This window comes from Bombyx mori, chromosome 9, assembly GCF_030269925.1.
Source record: "Bombyx mori chromosome 9, ASM3026992v2".
Lineage (NCBI taxonomy): Eukaryota > Metazoa > Arthropoda > Insecta > Lepidoptera > Bombycidae > Bombyx > Bombyx mori.
In genome coordinates this window covers 6,861,350-6,881,144 of record NC_085115.1, presented here as the reverse complement: position 1 = coordinate 6,881,144, position 19,795 = coordinate 6,861,350, and the positions used below count along the sequence as shown (strand labels likewise).

General features: G+C 39.1%; 1 long non-coding RNA gene across 1 annotated transcript; it reads right to left on the bottom strand.

Annotated features, from left to right (window-relative positions):
- Positions 1 to 10,915: 10,915 nt before the first annotated feature.
- On the bottom strand, positions 10,916 to 19,556 carry LOC134199420 (uncharacterized). The gene is made up of 3 exons (XR_009973910.1): positions 19,379 to 19,556; positions 12,378 to 12,428; positions 10,916 to 11,278 (listed from the first exon to the last, which is right to left on the bottom strand). It is a non-coding gene; the product is annotated as an uncharacterized LOC134199420 (long non-coding RNA).
- Positions 19,557 to 19,795: the final 239 nt, after the last annotated feature.

The following is a 19,795-nucleotide window of genomic DNA, read 5'->3' as shown; positions in this document are numbered from 1 at the left end:
AGTGCAGTCTTGGCGAAATCTGTGATTATATGTAGAAGTATAAGTCTTTTACAATAGAACCATAATAATGTTCAAAGTTATAATTTCAATTGATTATAGTCGAATTTCGACTACTGCAGGACCGCTAGTTAATCTATTTTATTTTATTTACAGTAGGAATCAACGCACATTTTACACATTGTGATGCCTTTTATATAACAACTGAAAAAGAGCCTTTATATGATAATCATGTTGCGGAAAACAATATTAAAATATTTTTATTTCAAGATAATTTCATATCAATATTCTCTTTCAAAATTGAATACCTTATAATATAACAAACAAATGAGAATAACATTATTTGAATTGGTACGGGAGGTAACGAAGAAAATTACTTTAAGCATAGAGTTGCAAAGATACTGTTCTGTGAATTTCAAGACAAGTTTATTTGAATTAAAGTGGAAAATTCAAGTTATTCATTAGTCTAATTAAGTCTAATGTAAATACATAGAAGGTTACCAAATTAGTAACTTGGTCTTGCTATCATTATCTATATTTATATTACAAAAAATAAGGCATGTAATCTTATAATCATGCGCGAAAAGCAGATATCATATAGGGCAAGCAAACGAACCGATCGATTAAAAAGAAAGTATGGACTGTCGCGTCTGTATCGACTTAGCTTCCCAAATCCGTGTGTCTGTTACATGGGTAGGTCCCTGCGGACGTCCACGGAATATTAACTCAGAATGGGATAAAAATGGCGGTGGCAGCCCGTGCTCGGCTCAGGTGACGCTGGAATTTGACGTCAGTAATTTGACGCCTTTATCCGGGTCACCTTTTCAACAAATGACGGATAGACGTTGAATAAGCGGAACTCTACGTTTCCCATAACACGACCGCGAAACTTAGAAAAAGTAAATTCGATTGAATACAACATTATCAACATCCTATCTAATTAACTATAAAAATAAAAGTTTATAAAATTTATTGCTCCCTAACTAATAATAATCTTCAGAATGGTTAAGCTAATTTCAAAGTGGCTTTTAGTGATTAACTGAGATCAGCTTGAGAAAACTTAATCAGTTGAAACATACAGGTCAAATGTCCGTGAAGGTTTTCATAGACGGAATTATCTAACGTTCGATTAACGATCGTTTCAGTTTTAAATTTACCGTTGATTGATGCATTTTTAGTTTTTCAAAACTATAGATATATTTATTTAGACTTTATTAAAAAAAAATTTTCAAGGAAATCTTAGATATAAAACTTTAATATTAATAAATAATAAGAATAATAATTTAATAACCAAAATATATTATTAAAAGGAGTCCCCTTAGGCAAGGTTCCGCAGATACTGGCAGCGTTCCCATTTGAATAGCTAGACTAATTCTTTGTCCAAGGTTGCTGCCAGCTCTTCGGTCTCCTGTGGTGTCGACTAACCTTTTTGCTATTTCTTTAAAAAGACTTATAGCGCTAGGACCCCATGGACCAAGGGTCTCGACACCGAATGGCATAAAAACATATTCCGAGCCGAGACCCCTGTATTTGCATGCTTTGGCTTCAGCCGCTTCACAAGCCGCACCTACTCTATTGTTGGTTCCATGTAGATGGGAAGGGGCCAGCGTGTCTGAATAGGTTGCATCCCATACCAGCACCTGGCCGATCTTCCATGGAATCAAACTCATACCGTCCGGTCTCTTGCCGTCATCTCTTGCAAAACCAGTCGGCTCAAGTAGACTTGGCTCGTTGACGGTGGCAAGGGACCGGCGTATGATATCATTAAGTGCGGCATGTCGCGAGAAGCGGCCTGCACTGGTATGACAGTCCGTGATGTCCTAGCTTGTCGACATCACTGCCACAGGGACATTTATGAGGAACACAGACCGGAACCCCGAGCCGTAGACAGGTTGCGATTCGGAGCGTGTCAGGCTCAAGAAATGTTCCTGTATTTGACGAAGGGTACGCGTGAAGCCAGTAGCCGGCAACGTGCGCACCCACAGCCAAAAGCCTAGCACGCGCCGAACCTGTACTACAGCTCAAAAGATTGTTATATGTCAATTTGCAGTTTATGTTATCCCAGCTCTTATGTGAATTTAGAGAAACTGGAAAATTTTGACCTGGGCATGCAATTAAGAAAGCGTTTCTAGCTTCTTCCAAGCCAGCAATCTCGAAGTTTGAAGGGGATGCCCTTAAAATTTTACTTATGAGATTTGCTGAACTATGGACAGAAGATAGGAAGGCTGGTAAAGCGACACTAGAAATTTTGCGAATCCCTAAACCACCAAAACGGATGGGTAGGGATGCTTGAGTCCAAGTTAGCTCGTTTAGCTGCATATAAAATCAGTCCGTGACCGTGCCGCGTTTATTCTCGGTAGACTCTACCCCATGATCTGTAAGCGGAGTAAAATGTCCCTTCGGAACAAGGTGACACTTTACAAAACTTGCATAAGGCCCGTCATGACTTACGCGAGTGTGGTGTTCGCTCACGCGGCCCGCACACACATAGACACCCTCCAATCCCTACAATCCCGCTTTTGCAGGTTAGCTGTCGGGGCTCCGTGGTTCGTGAGGAACGTTGACCTACACGACGACCTGGGCCTCGAATCAATTCGGAAATACATGAAGTCAGCGTCGGAACGATACTTCGATAAGGCTATGCGTCATGATAATCGCCTTATCGTTGCCGCCGCTGACTACTCCCCGAATCCTGATCATGCAGGAGCCAGTCACCGTCGACGCCCTAGACACGTCCTTACGGATCCATCAGATCCAATAACCTTTGCATTAGATGCCTTCAGCTCTAATACTAGGGGCAGGCTTAGGGACCCCGGTAACCGTACTCGTCGAACTCGACAAAGAGGTCGACGTGCAACCTAACCCATGCATCAGCCCGCTGAGTTTCTCGCCGGATCTTCTCAGCGGGTCGCGATTCCGATCCGGTAGTAGATTCATTCGCGAAACAATTGCTCTTGAGTTGTTAGGTCTCCTTCGGAGGCGCTCGGGCAGTTGTTAGCAAATCCCACCCCTCTTGGCTGAGCCTTTGCTCGTCCACCTGTCCTGGTGAAACTGGAAAGGCCTTCGGGCCACCAGTAAACTTTCAATCATAAAAAAAAAATAAAAAAAAAAAAAAAAAAAACCAGTGAACTCCAAGCATTACAGAAATCAGATTTTGTATTAATTATATATAATTTATTATTTATTAAATTATAATATTATGGGTTTACCAATTGTATTTACAAGTTGCTGCGTTATGTTATAAGTCTATTACTTATATATTACTATTACAGGCAAAATATTAAAAGGTAGCAATATCAGAACGAACGTGTAAATTAAAAAAAAAATAAGTAGACAGACAGGGTTTGGATATAGGATAGACCGGTAAACGAACTTACGGCTAACCTAGTGTGAAATCGTTACGAGAACCTACTCGTATGATCCTGTCGCGGCAGAAAGAGTCAGAGGAGAGGTGGTGTTAAATAACTGTGCGACCTACCGCCTTACCGCCAGTAATTATCTACGCAATATATTGTTATGGGTTTCATTTTTATTACACGGTACAGTATTCCTTTATTGTGGAAACCATACACGAAGATTTGGGAAATCACAATGACTACAAATCAAAGAGCAATTAATCGATAATTGAAAAAAGGTGAGTTGTAAAAGCCTTCTGACCATTTCGGAGGAAGCAATCTTCGAAATGACTATAATAGCTGTTGCAGATGAATGATTATCATTGTAGCAAATAAAGTTGACTGTTATGCTTTATATAATGTACAAGCGGCACGCTCCGGCTCCGCTCGAGTCTTTAACAAAAATTTCAAACGATAATTGACATTCTTTTATTTTTTAAAATAAAATAACACTCATTGCATTTATTTTATCATAAATAGTTTTCGCAGAGCACGCGGTGTAAAGAATATTTTAGGTAATTTTACACCTTGGATTATATTATTGGAGTTTTAGTAAGATCCCTAATTTTTTTCAAAAAAGATTATAGCCTATGTCACTCGGGAATAGTGTAGCTTTCAAACAGTGAATGAAATGAATTTTCAAATCAGTTCAGTAGTTTCGGAGCCTATTCAATACATACAAACAAACAAATCTTTCCTGTTTATAATATTAGTATAGATAAATTAGATCATATCGCTTTTAATTCCAAAACTAATAGTTATACAACTTACTCGTAACAGCAACACAAACAATTTTCTCTAAAAATCTTAAGGGTCTTTCATCTTAATCACATCTAAGTTTACCAATGTAATCTAAAAAGTGAAGTATTTGTAATTTTATCATTACATTTACATTACAAATATAAAAAAGAAGACAAAATTCTGAAAAATGATGTCAGAGTAAAATTAGACGAAGCCAAAACAAATTTATTACAGCTAATTTTGAAAATGGAATTCACATTTAATTTGAATACTCGTATTTGAACTCGGAAATGAGGAGTAAGTGTCATATTTGTAACAAAGTAAACAGTACTTAAAATCAGCAATGTCATTGTTATGAGCCTAATTAATATCCGAATAAAAGTGGCAAATCGATTAAAAATTATGTGTTATTTAGTACCTCATTAAGTTAGTACTCTAATTCATAAAATGTTCTCTAAGAAAATGTGTAGTTATATGACTACGTTATATTTAAGATTTTTACAGCTTGTTTAACCTTTTTGCTTTTACTTTACACTAACTTTACTAAACATTTAACTTCAGACGTTGAACTAATAATACAAGTAATCGTATAATTTAGTAAGTATGAAGAATAAATTTACCATCTCAGGCGCGAGCTCAATAAACCAGCGCAATCTGAACCAACTCTCTCGATATTTTCATAACGAAAAAATATCTTCAGATACGAAAAACTTCATCTGCAAGTTTCCTTTTTCCCTTTATTAGCTTCCCGCTCTTAACTAAGATTCTTCTGCTTTTTCTCGAAATTTAATTTCGCATTTTTACGTAGAAACTCACTGTTTTCTTCATTTAAATGTCCACTGCAGCTTTGTTTCGTTTTATAAGTTGGGCGTCTCGAGATACTTAACTATTTTAATTATATATATTTTTTCCTTGCGCAAGTTGCTTCTGTTCTAATTTTATGAAGTTACCGGTGGACATTAACGGAGAAGTTTCGAAGGCATATTAGCCTTCAAGGGCCGGCCGAATAAGTCGCCATCTGTACTCGTATGTATACCTACTACGTGCTCACGAATCCTTCTACGATAATAGCATAATATCGTGCAGCAAAAAAAAAACCACGCACTCCCATTTTGTAAACTTGTATATTTATGCTAGCATGACTTAACTAATCTGGCCATAAAGACTGTTACATAAAATCTTTTATTTTTTTCAACTTTTCAATTATTTTGAATTCTAACGTTATTTTAAAAACTTCTTTCGATTTTACGTCATTTCACATATTTTTTCGTGCTCATTATCAAATATAATATGGAATGGGGTGCTAAAGAAAATAGGATTGCAGTGATTGCCTTACATAAAGTTGGTGTGGAGCCGTTGGTCATATTCCAGACAGTTCAAAAGCTTAGTATCAGCCGTATGTTCGTATATCGTACTATCAACAGATACAACAACAACTCGTCTGTCGAAGACCAGAAAAGATCGGGGCGGCCGCGTACTGTTAGAACTACAAAGACTGATAATGCTGTTAAAGCCAGAATTCGTCGAAACCCCATTAGGAAGCAAAAAAATCTTATCGCGAGAAATGAAGATTGCCGTTAGGACCCTGTCGCGTAATAAACATAAGCTTATTGTTAAAATATATGTTAAGGAGAAGAAATTAGAGTAACAACTTATTAGTCAGTCACAAATCAGTTTTAAAAGAGCACTAAGCTCCCTGATCCAGAGGCCGTATAATTTGGGTCTAATCCGCACTTACAATGTTTGTATTTAAAGCCCTCAAACAATCTTAAGTCTGCTTAAAGATGTGGTTGGAACTATTTCTCAATTGCTGCTTGGGACACATCATATTTTTTTCTAAGAAGCATAAAGCATCAGTACCAATTGGACTACGGTCCACTTTTAATCCATTATCTGAATTGCTGTAAGCTAAAATTACCTTGGTACTAAAGTCCTGGCTACTTTTGCGACATTAACGATGTGGCCCACTTTGAATAATTTGAAATTTGCAGTCAAGCTGTATTTTTGCCAACATATTTTTCGGTAATTCTCAGATTAGGTAAGTCGGAGGTTATCTTAGAATTTTTGGAAATTATTGAAATTCGGCATCGCCATTATTTGAACGTTAAAAATCAACTATAATACTGGAACTGCGAAGTGAAGTGGAGTACTTCAAGTCGGTAAATTTTGAATACATACAGAAAAGGGTCGTTGGAACTGTCGATAGTCCGAGTTCTAAAGATTAACGGTAATTTTTGTGGGTCTATGGTGACTTGGATTCATAGTGATTTCTCTGACCAATTGTTTTTTTTATGATTGAAAGATTACTGGTGGCCCGAAGGCCTTTTCAGTTTCACCAGGACAGGGGACGAATTGTTGGACATGATCTTGTTACCTATCTTTTAACATCATCACATATACCATACCATTAACAATGTGCTGTGAACCGTTATCTTTCATAAAGGTATGTTTCATTTTACGCATCCAAAAATCATCGCTCATTCCTGACTTTTGCACCTGAATAAGACCCAATTTTATGTCACACTAAACGTCCAAAGACATATAAACGTCCAAATATATATTATTATCGACCAGAAGTGAGGTAGTTAACAAAAAGAAATAAATAACACAGAACTGGCCTAATTATATTTCACTGAATTAACAACAATACTTTTAACAAAATGATTTCAATTTACTGTTAACGAAAACTGTTAAAATTACACAAGTCTCAAACATGTTTCAACAAGAACCGCACACACGAACGCCACGCACAAGAAAGAGGCAAAGGCGCAGCGAGGGATCGTTTTTATAGTTTTAGCGCTGGCTCTCGGTCGGGGGTTGCCAGGATTCGGTAACACGGCCGTTCCTGACGGCGAGGCGTCCTCGACCGCTTCATCTCTCAGCAGAAGCATATCTCTTCCAGCTACGTCAGAGCTTGCATCAACAAGGTCACCCTCTGTAACGTAACAAAAAAAAATACACCCAGACCTTAATGCTCTAAAACTTTCTAAAATTTAGAATCCCTACTACAGACGCAAGCGTGCACTCTTACATCTGCAGCGAGGACGAGCCAAAGATAAACATTTGAAGTGAGAAGAATGGATATCGCACAACTGTCCCAAACTGCGCAATTTGAGACACCTGCACGATTCCTTTACTGAGTTAGCCCGTATAGGAAACGTCTAAAACAGTAGCGCGCTGTTGTCGGCAATATTCACCGATACAGATACTGAACATTACCGACACAACACAGCTAAACAGTAGGGACGCAAAATCCGGCCGAATCCGCATCTAACCATACTGCTCAAAAAATAAACGGGAAGTAAAGCACCGTCGTGCCCACCTCAACCTCAAAAATGGGAAGTAAAGCACCGTCGTGCCCACCTCAACCTCAAAAATGGGAAGTAAAGCACCGAAGTGCCCACCTCAACCTCAAAAATGGGAAGTAAAGCACCGAAGTGCCCACCTCGACCTTCACATATTAATTTCGAAGTAAAGGCTGCATGTCACCGGGGTCCACTCGTAAGGATGATGTGGAAGTAGGGCAGCCGTCCCAGCTCCAGTCTGCTCCCACGATGCGAGGCTGCACCACGTGTGGCGGGCGTCCCGCTCGACCGTCCTGATAGATAATCCGTTGGGTAGTCCGCAGTAGCAGGCCGTAGACTAAGCGACATCGCCCTCTGCGTCACTGCCAGTCGTACAGCACCGTGCAGTCGGCGGCATGCGAGCAACACGTGCAGTATGCACGTCAGAAGTAGGTGAGCGCGCGCATGCAGCGGCACGCGAGCAACACGTGCAGTATGCACGTCTGAAGCAGGCGAGCGCGCGCAGGTAGCGGCACGCGAGCAGTGCGCGCAGTATGCGCGCCAGAAGTAGATGAGCGCGCGCAGCCAGCGGCACGCGAGCAGTGTGCGCAGCCAGCGGCAAGCGAGCAGTGCGTGCAGCCAGCGGCACGCGAGCAGTGCGCGCAGCCAGCGGCACGCGAGCAGTGCGCGCAGCCAGCGGCACGCGAGCAGTTATGCGCGCCAGAAGTAGATGAGCGCGCGCAGCCAGCGGCACGCGAACAGTGTGCGCAGCCAGCGGCACGCGAGCAGTGCACGCGGCCAGCGGTACGCGCAGTATGCACGTCTGAAGCAGGTGAGCGCGCGCAGGTAGCGGCACGCGAGCAGTGCGCGCAGTATGCACGTCTGAAGCAGGTGAGCGCGCGCAGGTAGCGGCACGCGAGCAGTGCGCGCAGTATGCACGTCTGAAGCAGGTGAGCGCGCGCAGGTAGCGGCACCGTGCAGTCGGTGGCACGCGAGCATCTCATGCAGTATGCACGCCAGAAGTAGATGAACGCGCGCAGGCAGCGGCACGCGAGCAACACGTGCAGTCTGCACGGCTCTGCGCTCTCCTGCTGGAGCACGGCGCCGACTCGCTACTGACCTCACACGTCGGCGACAACGCCCTGCGTCTGTGAACAAATCAGACAGAAGGCGCCTCTATTGTCAAAGTTTAGATAGCACCTGCAATGCTCCAATAATCCTGTTCGTCACGCCGTCCATCTGCTGACCAGCACTGCTACACACACCCGCCGATTTGCTCGACGCTGTTCCAGGGTACTCAGATGCACATGCGTCACCGCCTTCGACGGAAACCGTTGCTGCTGGAGGCAAAAATAAGTGCGCGTGGCGTTCGGTACAAGAGTGCGACAGCGTATTGCGATCAGACGGTACTGGTAAAGTGGTCATTAATCTCACGATCTCACGAGTATAATTATGTTCCAAACAACGGTTTCACGGAACTATGCCAGGAGACATCCTGCGGCGTAGGTGTCTTGCTCTTCCTACACACAGCACGATCGCGACGATAATAATTGCAACAAACTCCTAAATCAAGAATTCGAGCGGTCATGACAGCGTCGATGAGATTGATCACGCTTGCATTTTCTAGATCGACGTCCCGTCATATTTCAAAAGCACGTGGTTTTATCCCACTTCTGATATTATCGACCAGAAGTGAGGTAGTTAACAAAAAGAAATAAATAACACAGAACTGGCCTAATTATATTTCACTGAATTAACAACAATACTTTTAACAAAATGATTTCAATTTACTGTTAACGAAAACTGTTAAAATTACACAAGTCCCAAACATGTTTCAACAAGAACCGCACACACGAACGCCACGCACAAAAAAGAGGCAAAGGCGCAGCGAGGGATCGTTTTTATAGTTTTAGAGCTGGCTCTCGGTCGGGGGTTGCCAGGATTCGGTAACAATATTATAATTATTATAGTCATAAATAAAAGTAAAATAAACATGTCTGCGTTTGAAGTTTTGAGGATTTGCGGAAATCGACAATCCAAAACTACATATAAAAATATTTTTGATGAATTCGTATTAAAACACAAATCCAAGTTATAAATTTCTTAATGTAATTAGCACAGTACATTAATGGATTTTCATGGAATTTGAATGAGTAGAACATTGGACATGTCTAAATATTTAAGTGTTTGGATCCTTCACAAGTATAAGTTGCGTATAATGAAATGAATGAGCCTTTTCTTTCTGGAACGTGCCCTATCAAGAAGCCTTTTTTGTTTCTGAAGTAAATAATAGTGATTTGGGTGAAACTCTTGTAGCTTTTATGAGACGTGACCAGTCCGAGTTTCATGATAAAATATGACTTTGTATTTGCTTCAAGAAACTTTCGGCTAAACGACATACACATCAAATTCTTATTTTATATTTGAATCATGCACGATTCAAAACTCAGAAAAGACGTTCAACTGTTTCATTTGAAATCGCGCAAAGATTTACGTTTTTGAGAATTTTTTTAAACAAACTATTAACTTATTGGACTCTAGCTTTATAAAATGCAATAGTGTAATTATATGTTCAATACATATATGGCAGTTTTCGCAGTTCTCAACAATTACTAAAGTATTGAAAATTATGTTATGTTAAAGCAGTTAATTAACATTAGCATTAGCATTAGCATAACATTAACATTAACATTTGTTTTTACTGCGACATACACCTGGCTCCCATCGAAGTATGAAGACCGTCATTTGTTTTGAGATTTAAAAACTCAAACGAACTATCAATAGGATTAAAATTCAGACAGACCCCAAAAATTGAAATGCTCGAATATATTTGTTTACGTATTTAGGTATCTTCAATTTGAATAAATTGAAATAAGTCGTACATGTATAGAGATTATGTACCTACAAATTTTGTAAAAATATTACAGTTTTATTGAGACGACGTGCCACGTGACTGATAAGCATCTTCCGAGCGTATCGGAAACCGTTTTTGTAAAGTAAAATACCCGTAGCTAAAAAAATACTAACGGATGCTTTGCGTAGAAAAACGAGAAAGTACGTTTGTAAAGAATTAAAATTCAATAGGGGGGTGTTCAAGTTTTCAATGTTTTTTTAAATGTTGATAATTTTACACTTTACTAGCTGACCCGGCAGACTTCGTAGTGCCTCAATCGGTAAATAAAAGACCTAAGCTTTGTATAAAATAAACTTAAAACAAACAAAAGGAATCCGTCCGATGGGGGACACATCAAAGGAAAAACAAAATTGTTTGTTTTTCTATAATTCCGAGCATTTTCATATTTATCTACCTTGTAAGCCTTCTCTGGACTTCCACAAATAATTCAAGACCAAAATTAGCCGAATCGGTCCAGCGGTTCTCGAGTTTTAGCGAGTCTAACGAACAGCAATTCATTTTTATATATATAGATTTTCAGAGTTATCTAGAAAATTACTTTACAATCTGTTAAGCTGCTATTTTTTAAAAACCATTAAATTAAAAGCAAATGTTTGCTATCATTGTATGAAATGCAGTTGAGAGTGAAACAGAGCGTTAATACTCATTGCAAAAGTATTTGAAACGTCGGAAACGCTCGTTACAGTCTGCTGCTCCCCGTGGTCGGGACTTCAAATAAAACGAAATGAAATCGCACCCATGATGCCACCGCTTATAACTACGCAACTAATACTATAGACAGCCTTTACAGGTATTTAAGTAGCCGCCTCTATAAAGAGGATGCTAATGAAACACAACGAAACATTAAAATATTTCTAGTTGTATTGACATTACAGTGCACATGTATAAATTTTATTATTATGGCTCTGTGTTTGCCGACTGACCGAAATTACCATAATCATTGCAACCTGAAAAATCAGATTCATTTTATGTCTCAGCTTTCCTGTTTTATTATTGATATTTTGAAGAAAAAAACGGCGTTTATTTACTAAAAGAAACATAAATAACACTAATTCGTTCGTTAATAGCGCTACTAAAAACGGGAAAAAGGAAACTGGTTGACAATCAGAGAAAATAATTGTGAGAAAAAAAACAGTTTTGTTTTTGTCTATATATTAGTACTTTGGTAGTATAGTTTGGATGTAAACTGAAATGAGAATCGATTAAATGCTTTGTTTTATTTCATTAATTGTACAATATTTTTATAATATAGTGTTAATTCTTGGTTAAGCCTACATTATTTTATTCATTAAACTGTTTTAAAGCTGTGACAAAAGTTTGTGTCTATATTGTACATGTTTCGCACCTTTATCTAAGTAAAGCATACTGGTTTATTTAAAAGAGATGTTCAGAAAAATATTTCACGTATTTCGGCCATTCCGACAATATTGGACAACGCGACTTTTCCGATCTAGATTTAAACAAGTTCTGTTAAATCGGTTTAACTTGAGCCGTTTGAATGCCGAACTCGTTTAGAGTTGGATGTTGTTGAACAATAAAGCTTTGTATGTATTTAGTTCCAAAGATCGTAGGGAGAGAGCAACGTGCCTTTGTAATTAAGCGTGGTTGTGTTCTATTAGACAGGGGTCATTAAAGCCTATGTGGATTAGCCTTCCACCATCGCTACGTGTATCCTTCGCTGTGTTAGTCCGCTTGCTTTTACGTTTGTTTGACATAGACTTTAATGCAACATTTCAATTGATTCAGTTATAATTTAAAATCAATTGTATTTTGTAAGATATCGTAGTCTAATATTTTCTGGTGGTATATTGGCTGTTATTAAGCCCCCGTTGGTCAAAGTGTCGAGCGTTCCGGCTTTAAAATTTATACCGTTGTCAATAAAGTTGAAATTTTGTCTACATGTCTCTGGGTTAATGGTGACGTCGACTTTGTGATGTGCTCTGATAACAAGAAATGGACGGGTGAATAAGTTCGTTCACATATTTAGTGCAATAAAAAGAACTAAAGTGTAGTTTAGATGATATTCGTTTAATTCCAATGACATACCTCTTCATTTCAAAAGCTCTGTTGGTAGTCATCGCGTTTTGCCACAGCTCCCTAGAATTAAAGACGCGGTAATTGCTAATGCCTAATTTGCTCAGTCGAGGTAATTGACCGACAAAATTAGTGATAATGATAAGCTTTCCAATCTCGTTTAGACAACAGCTCTTCATATAGTTAAGCATAGCTTAGATAGATAGATGGTTTTGTACATACTAATATACCTACTTTATATTTATGGTAGATATAGGTAAGCTTCAGGTAGCCAACTAATGAGAAAAGAGACTGGGGTCCGACGACATTTGAAACTCTTTAATATTGTAAAGCTTCTAGACAGACTCTACTTATGATTCAATCATTGTATTTACTATCTTATTATTGTGATGTCAGCGTTACAATGTAAATCCAACGAGATACTTAGTTTACCTTTGGCTCAGGCTCCACATATTATTATAATAATATCGTTTGGTCTTTATTCTAATTTTATCATCACCTTAGATCTCCGGCGGTGCGTAAAATGAAGTTTAGAAACTTGAAATTAGTTGGGGTCATAATCTCACATCCCACATTATATGAGCGACTAGGCAAACTCAAACTACAAACTCCTGTAGATAAGTTTGCTTGGCTATTTTCGGATCAGCGAGATATTGATAACATGAAGAAATTCGTCATATTAACCTATAATTTTAGTGTTATGTAATGAAGAAAATTTTGAAGTACAATGAGGTTTTTTCTTGTTTTTCGAAATACCTTCTAATTTGAATGAAAGTGATATTTAGAAATAATTTTTCTCGAAAACATTCAATATATTCGTAGCAGACCATCAAATTCTAATGTAACGTAGATATGCGGCCAAGTTTAGATTTAATATATTTTATTGCGATTGCGACAGACGAAATTACAATCTTACTTGAGGTATTAGGCTGGAGTCGCCATTATAGTGCGTAGTAGCTGTCTTCACCATTAAAACCAAAATTAATGTCTACTTCGCCGTACCTATTACGTTAGTACCCAAGCTCATAATACGCTTCTCTCCATCACTAATTACAATTATGTAAATTATATAAACCATGTTTTTTGACAGGTTTTACTTTTTTTTGTACGATGTAATTACTTTTACGTTGTACTAAAAAAGATTGGCGGATCAGAGTTTTTGAGTCCTGAAAAAGGAATCGTAGTTAAGGGGTGTATGTTTTTTTTATTGAGACAGACACCGCTTCCAATTAGACGGGAATAAGAAAAAAAATATAGATTGCCGACATTTGGGGTTTCATGTAAGTAGATCTAAATTAGATTTTCGCTATTTTTTTAGTAAAACGTTTTTCTGAGATAAGCTAAGATCAAGCTAATCTTGACCATGCCAGAAATGAATTACCTGCACTATTCATTCAGACGTGGACTGAAATATTCATATCAAATGAGACCAGGTCCGAGTATCGCATGTCTTCATCGCGTTCTGAATAACAAAGTAGCACAAAATGATTCAAAACAAAACGATAGAACGACCGTCCAATAGTTTACTACGACAAATAAATCTTTGTATCATGATGAAGCAAAACAATCCTTTTTGACAATTGAGTTTCTGTTCCCCAAAAACTAATTTACCTTCTATTGTTCCTCCATATTTACGAAGTTATGACATTACATTTGCCTTGAACAGATATTAAATTGCCTTCTTGAGAGGAGCGACCCTTCTTATAAGATTTGCAGGAGCACATGGGTATAACAAGATCCTATTATTTGTAAGCAATTATAGTTCAATTTATATTGTTGTCGTATTTACTCCGTCCACATAGATAGAATTTTTATGTAGCCTTAAATGACGAACAATTAAGAAATTTTCGAAACACGTTTGTAAACTCTAGTTTCATTGGTTATGAAGTAGAAAAATCTCTCTTAAGTTATAAAACAGATATAAACCTCGCATATTCGTGGTAATTATGAAATAGTCTGTTTCGGTACTTAACATGACTTGGTTAAGGAACGGTACCCATGTGGATGCGGTTTCATTAATGCGCATTGTTTATTGACGTAATTAATGAAAAGTCGACAAAACCATGATTTTCAAACCTCCATTCAAAATTTATTTTAACGAAATTAGATTTTTTTTTTTTTTTTTTTTTTTTTTTTTTTTTTTTTTTTTTTTTTTTTTTTTTTTTTTTTTTTTTTCCTACCTAAGCTGATAGCCCTAGCGGCTATGTCAGCGTAACCTTAACTTTAGTAAGTGAGCTCACGGGGCTCAAACCTGACGATGTTGGTAACACGAACCCTAGCAAGAGCCGTGCTTCGCAGAATCTACCACCGGATCGGAAACGCGACCCACTGAGAAGATCCGGCGAGAAACTCAGTGGGCTGTGTCTGAGAGTTAATTTACTCGTCGAGCCCTTCGTCGCAAGCGACGGGTTCGACGAGAACGGTGACCGGTGCTTGAAGTACCTAAAAGCACCGTTAGTGGATCAGGAGGATCCGAGATGACGTGTTTTGGGCGACGTCGACTGCTTTCCATTCTGTCCGCAGGATCGGGAATGATTTTTTTGCATAGATGATTTGACTATACTCTCAATCACCGGTACAAATGTAAAGTATGTACATATATACACGTATATAAACGTTTGAATTATAATTAGTGAGTTTCATCATCATCATCATTTCAGCCTATCGCCGTCCACTGCTGAACATAGGCCTCTCTGAGTACTGAGATTTCCAGTGCGACCGGTTCATTGCCACCTGCATCCAACGAGACCCAGCGCTTTTTACTAGGTCGTCGGTCCATCTAGTAGGTGGCCGTCCCACACTGCGCTTGCCAGTACGTGGTCGCCACTCCAGGATCTTTCTGCCCCATCGACCGTCCTCTCTTCGTGCTATGTGGCCGGCCCATTGCCACTTCAGTTCACTAATTCTACGGGCTATGTCAGCAACCTTCGTTCTTCTACGGATCTCCTCATTTCGGATTCGATCACGTAGAGAAATGCCGAGCATAGCCCTCTCCATAGCTCGCTGCGCGACTTTGAGCCTTCTAAAAAGATCCCTAGTGAAGCACCACGTCTCCGAGCCGTAAGTCATCACTGGTAACACACATTGGTTGTACGCCTTTGTCTTAAGGCACTGAGGTATTTTGGACGAGAAGACGTTGTGCAGTTTACCGAACGCTGCCCAGCCGAGTTGGATCCGTCTACTGATCTCTCTCTCAAAGTTGGACCTACCTAATCGAACTGCCTGTCCTAGATATATATATTCGTCAACAACTTCAAGAGTAGAGCTCCCAACAGTAACTATGGTGGGTGCAACATGGACATTGTACATGATTTTTGTTTTGTCCATGTTCATTTTAAGACCCACTTGTTGAGAAACCCTACTGAGGTCACCGAGCATACGCCCTAAATCTTCCAGCGACTCTGCCATGACCACGATGTCATCGGCAAACCGAAGATGAGTGATGTATTCGCCGTTAATATTGATGCCAAGTCCTTGCCATTCCAGAAGCTTGAAGGAATCCTCCAGAGCAGTGATAAACAGTTTCGGAGATATCACATCTCCCTGTCTCACTCCTCTCTTTACAAGGATTTCCTTCGTGCAATGCTCCTGTACTCGGACTGACATGGTGGCGTTATTATACAAACACTTCAATACTTCGATGTACCGGTGGTCAATACGGCACCGCTGGAGAGATCTAAGGACCGCCCATGTTTCGACGGAATCAAAGGCTTTCTCATAGTCCACAAACGCTAAGCATAATGGCCGATTGTACTCTTCGGTCTTCTGTACAATCTGCCGCAGCGTATGTATGTGGTTTATGGTACTGTAGCCTTTTCGGAAACCGGCTTGTTCGGTAGGCTGGAAGTCATCAAACCTGCGTTCGAGACGCTTCGTGATGACTCTCGAGAACAGCTTGTAGATATGGCTCAGCAGTGCTATGGGCCTATAGTTCTTCAATAAGGTTTTGTCACCTTTTTTGAAGAACAGGATCACAACACCCCTGCTCCATGTCTGTGGCGGTTTTCCATCGAGCAAAGAGGAATTGAAGAGCTTCTGAAGGACTTTCAGTACCGGCGTCCCGCCCGCTTTCAGAAGCTCCGTAGTAATTCCATCCTCGCCCGGTGCCTTGTTATTCTTAAGCTGTTTGAGAGCCATCCTAATCTCGTACAGGCTGATGTCCGAGATGTCTTCGGTGTAGTGTCGGGTTAGCTTGGCTCTAGGGTCTGCAGCTAAACCTTGCGGTTCAGCTGAGACCGAGGTAAACAGCTGCCCGTAGAACCTCTCTATCTCCCGCAGGACCTCTGACTTATTCGACGTTACACGTCCATCTTCGGTCTTCAGCTTCGTCAGCTGGCTTTGCCCAATAGAAGCGTCTCTTGCGACCACTTTAGAGCCTTGGTTTCGCTCAATCGTCTCTTTGATACGCTGAGTATTAAAGGAGCGTAGGTCGTGTCGCAAGGACTTCATGATACGTCTATTGAGTTGCCTATATGACTCAGCGTCCTCCGAAGTTTGGAGCGTCATCAAACGTCGACTAGCCATGAGGTTTCGGGTGCGGTGGGATAGTTTCTGAGGTCTATTCTTACGGTGGGTTTTGAAAAATTTGGACCCTACCGTACGGACAGTCTCTACCAGTGAGTTTACTACAGTTAAACTGAAATATTCGTAATGCCACGTTTAATGATACAAATCTTAATATTTATGGTACTCTTGGTGGAATACTCTCCAAAACGAGTTATGGTTTATCACGTAGTTTGCGCACACAAGTACATTCGACAAAAAAAAGCATTCATTTAAACAGTAATCAGATGAATAATTCGGCGATCTCAGTAAGAGATGGCTACTGATAATTGAAAATTCACCGACGCAAGTGAGGACTTAGCGGGAACAGATGAGTCAAACCGACGACAAGATAATCCTGGAAGATCGACATTATCTTTGATATTGATATTACAGCTATCATTGTTCTGTTTTTGGTACATAAAAGTAATTTATTTCACTTCCTTTCATGTTACTTTATTATATAACGTTTTAGTGACAATAAACCGTTCAAAATACTTGTATTTAATATATCTGGAACTTTGCATTCCATAAATTATCAGCGAAGATAGCAGACGAGCTCAGGGTCCACTTCCATTATGCAATATCAGTACGCCTTATCACAAAAACTTTACCAATGGAGATATTGCTATCGTGTTTAAACCATAATTAAAATAGACTTACCCTGTTCTCACATATAAGCTTTCATTATTTTTTTTGTTTAGCATCTGATCCTTATTTCCACTTTCGTAAAGCAAGTATTGTATGATATTTAATTGAATGCGTTCTTCTTTGTCTTATATTCAATTTAAATGTATTTTATGGCATTGGAAAATTTGCTCATGGTTCGCCTGATCTCAACCACTCCGGTAACCACTTACCGAAGTCCACAGACATCACAGTGGGAGTCCTCGTACTACCACCTGCCACCCTGAGACATGACTTGAAATTCTCACGGATCGTTTGGAACTTCTGGGTCTGCGGAGGGACTTCGGTTCCCTCTGTATTTTGTACCGTGTGTTCCATGGAGAGTGCTCTGAGGAATTGTTTGAGATGATACCCTCATCTCGTTTTTACCAGCGCACTGCCCGCCACCGGAGTAGAGTTCATCTATACTACCTGGAGCCACTGCGGTCATCCACAGCGTGTTTCCAGATCATTTTGCCACGTATCATCCAGCTTTGGAATGAGCTCCCCTCCACAGAGTTTCCAGAGCGCTTTGATATGTCCTTCTTTAAACGAGGCTTGTGAAGAGTATTAAGCGACAGGCAGCGGCCTGGCTCTGCCCCTGGCATTGCTGAAGTCCATAGGTGACAGTAACCACTCACCATCAGGTGGATCGTATGCTCGTCTGCTTACAAGGGCAATAAAAAAAACCAAAAAAATATTATTTTTATACAGTTTTTTTTTTCAGAGAACAAATGTAAGTAACTATTGACGATTGAACTAATTTTAACACATTGTGACTTTCGGGTAATTGAAGCTTTGCAGTTTGCTAATGATGGTAATTTATAATTAATGTGAAAAGCAAACAGCCTCCACGTTTGGGTGTGCGATGGCGCGGCATCACTGCACCTCGCTGCGTCAAAGAGGAAACTTCACTAATTAGCAAATAAACTAGATTGATCTTACGTTTTTCAAAAAAATCCCTAATTGAGTGAAGTCTCTTCTAACACATTAAAGTTATTCTTTGTTAATTTTAATTTAATCTAGAAGAACATTTGATAATTGATCGCGAGGTTTTCTAAAGAGAATATTAGGCAATTAAATGGTGCAACGTTCTTGATTTATTAACGTGTTAATCTAATTATATATAACGAATTATTTTATAATACAACAATAAAGAGGAAACACGGATGCGCGAAACAAATAAATTCTCCAATTTGAAAGAAAACCCCTCAGTGAAATGACTGGAATAATAAAATAGTTAAAGGCTTCGATAAAAAAAAAAGATTGTGAATATTCACAAACTACACTTCAGTGAACTACCGACGCTGCGCAGGTACGGAATTCATAGTTAATACGTTCTAAAGCCGTTTTTGGTGAATGACAAAGGCCTTTGATAAATTACAGTTGCATTGTATGAAAAACGTACGGTATCGTTTTTTGATTAGGAATACTTTGCAAGTTTGTCAAAAAACTACGTCTACATTCCATATTGAAAAGATCCGGAATTCAGGTACAAAGTTTTCATGAAGTTAAATAGTCAGTACTGTAATAATATAAATTCTAAGGTTTACGATGATACGATGACAACAATTTTAGAGCTCGATAAGATTTTGATTTAAAAACGTATGTATGTATTTAGTGAGTGTCGAGTTTTTCAAATCTCAATAATATGTGTGACCATTGATAGGATATACTGAATTTCAATTATTTTTCTACTGTGCGACGCGTTACTTCAAATTAACAAATTACAAAATATATTTTTTTGTGTTATTAGGCCATGGGGAAGAAATAAGAATGAATTAATAGAGTACTTTTTAACTTACCTTAAAAAAAGTATACAATAAAATACAAAGTCTTCAAATTGGAAAGCGCCCGGCAAAACGTCAAAATGTGATGAAATTAACGATGTTTCAAAGCCATTCGAGTTAGGTACTTATAAGTTTTTTTTGTCGTGTCCTTTGTTGAGGGTTGATAAACAATTCCTAATTTGAACTGTTCGGTTTCAGACACGCTCCCATAAATATTGGATTTGTTAAATTTTCTGAGTTAAGAAAGACAGCCCATTTACTGTCAAAATTGAAATTATTTATAGAAAGAGTTTTCTAAAATTTACATTAACATCAAATTTAACAGATCGTGAATAATCTTTCATCTTTTATCAATTCCAATAGGCACATTCATAGTGGTACATTCTAATTAGAATACAAAACTTTCTAACATGATTCCATAGTCCTAAAAGC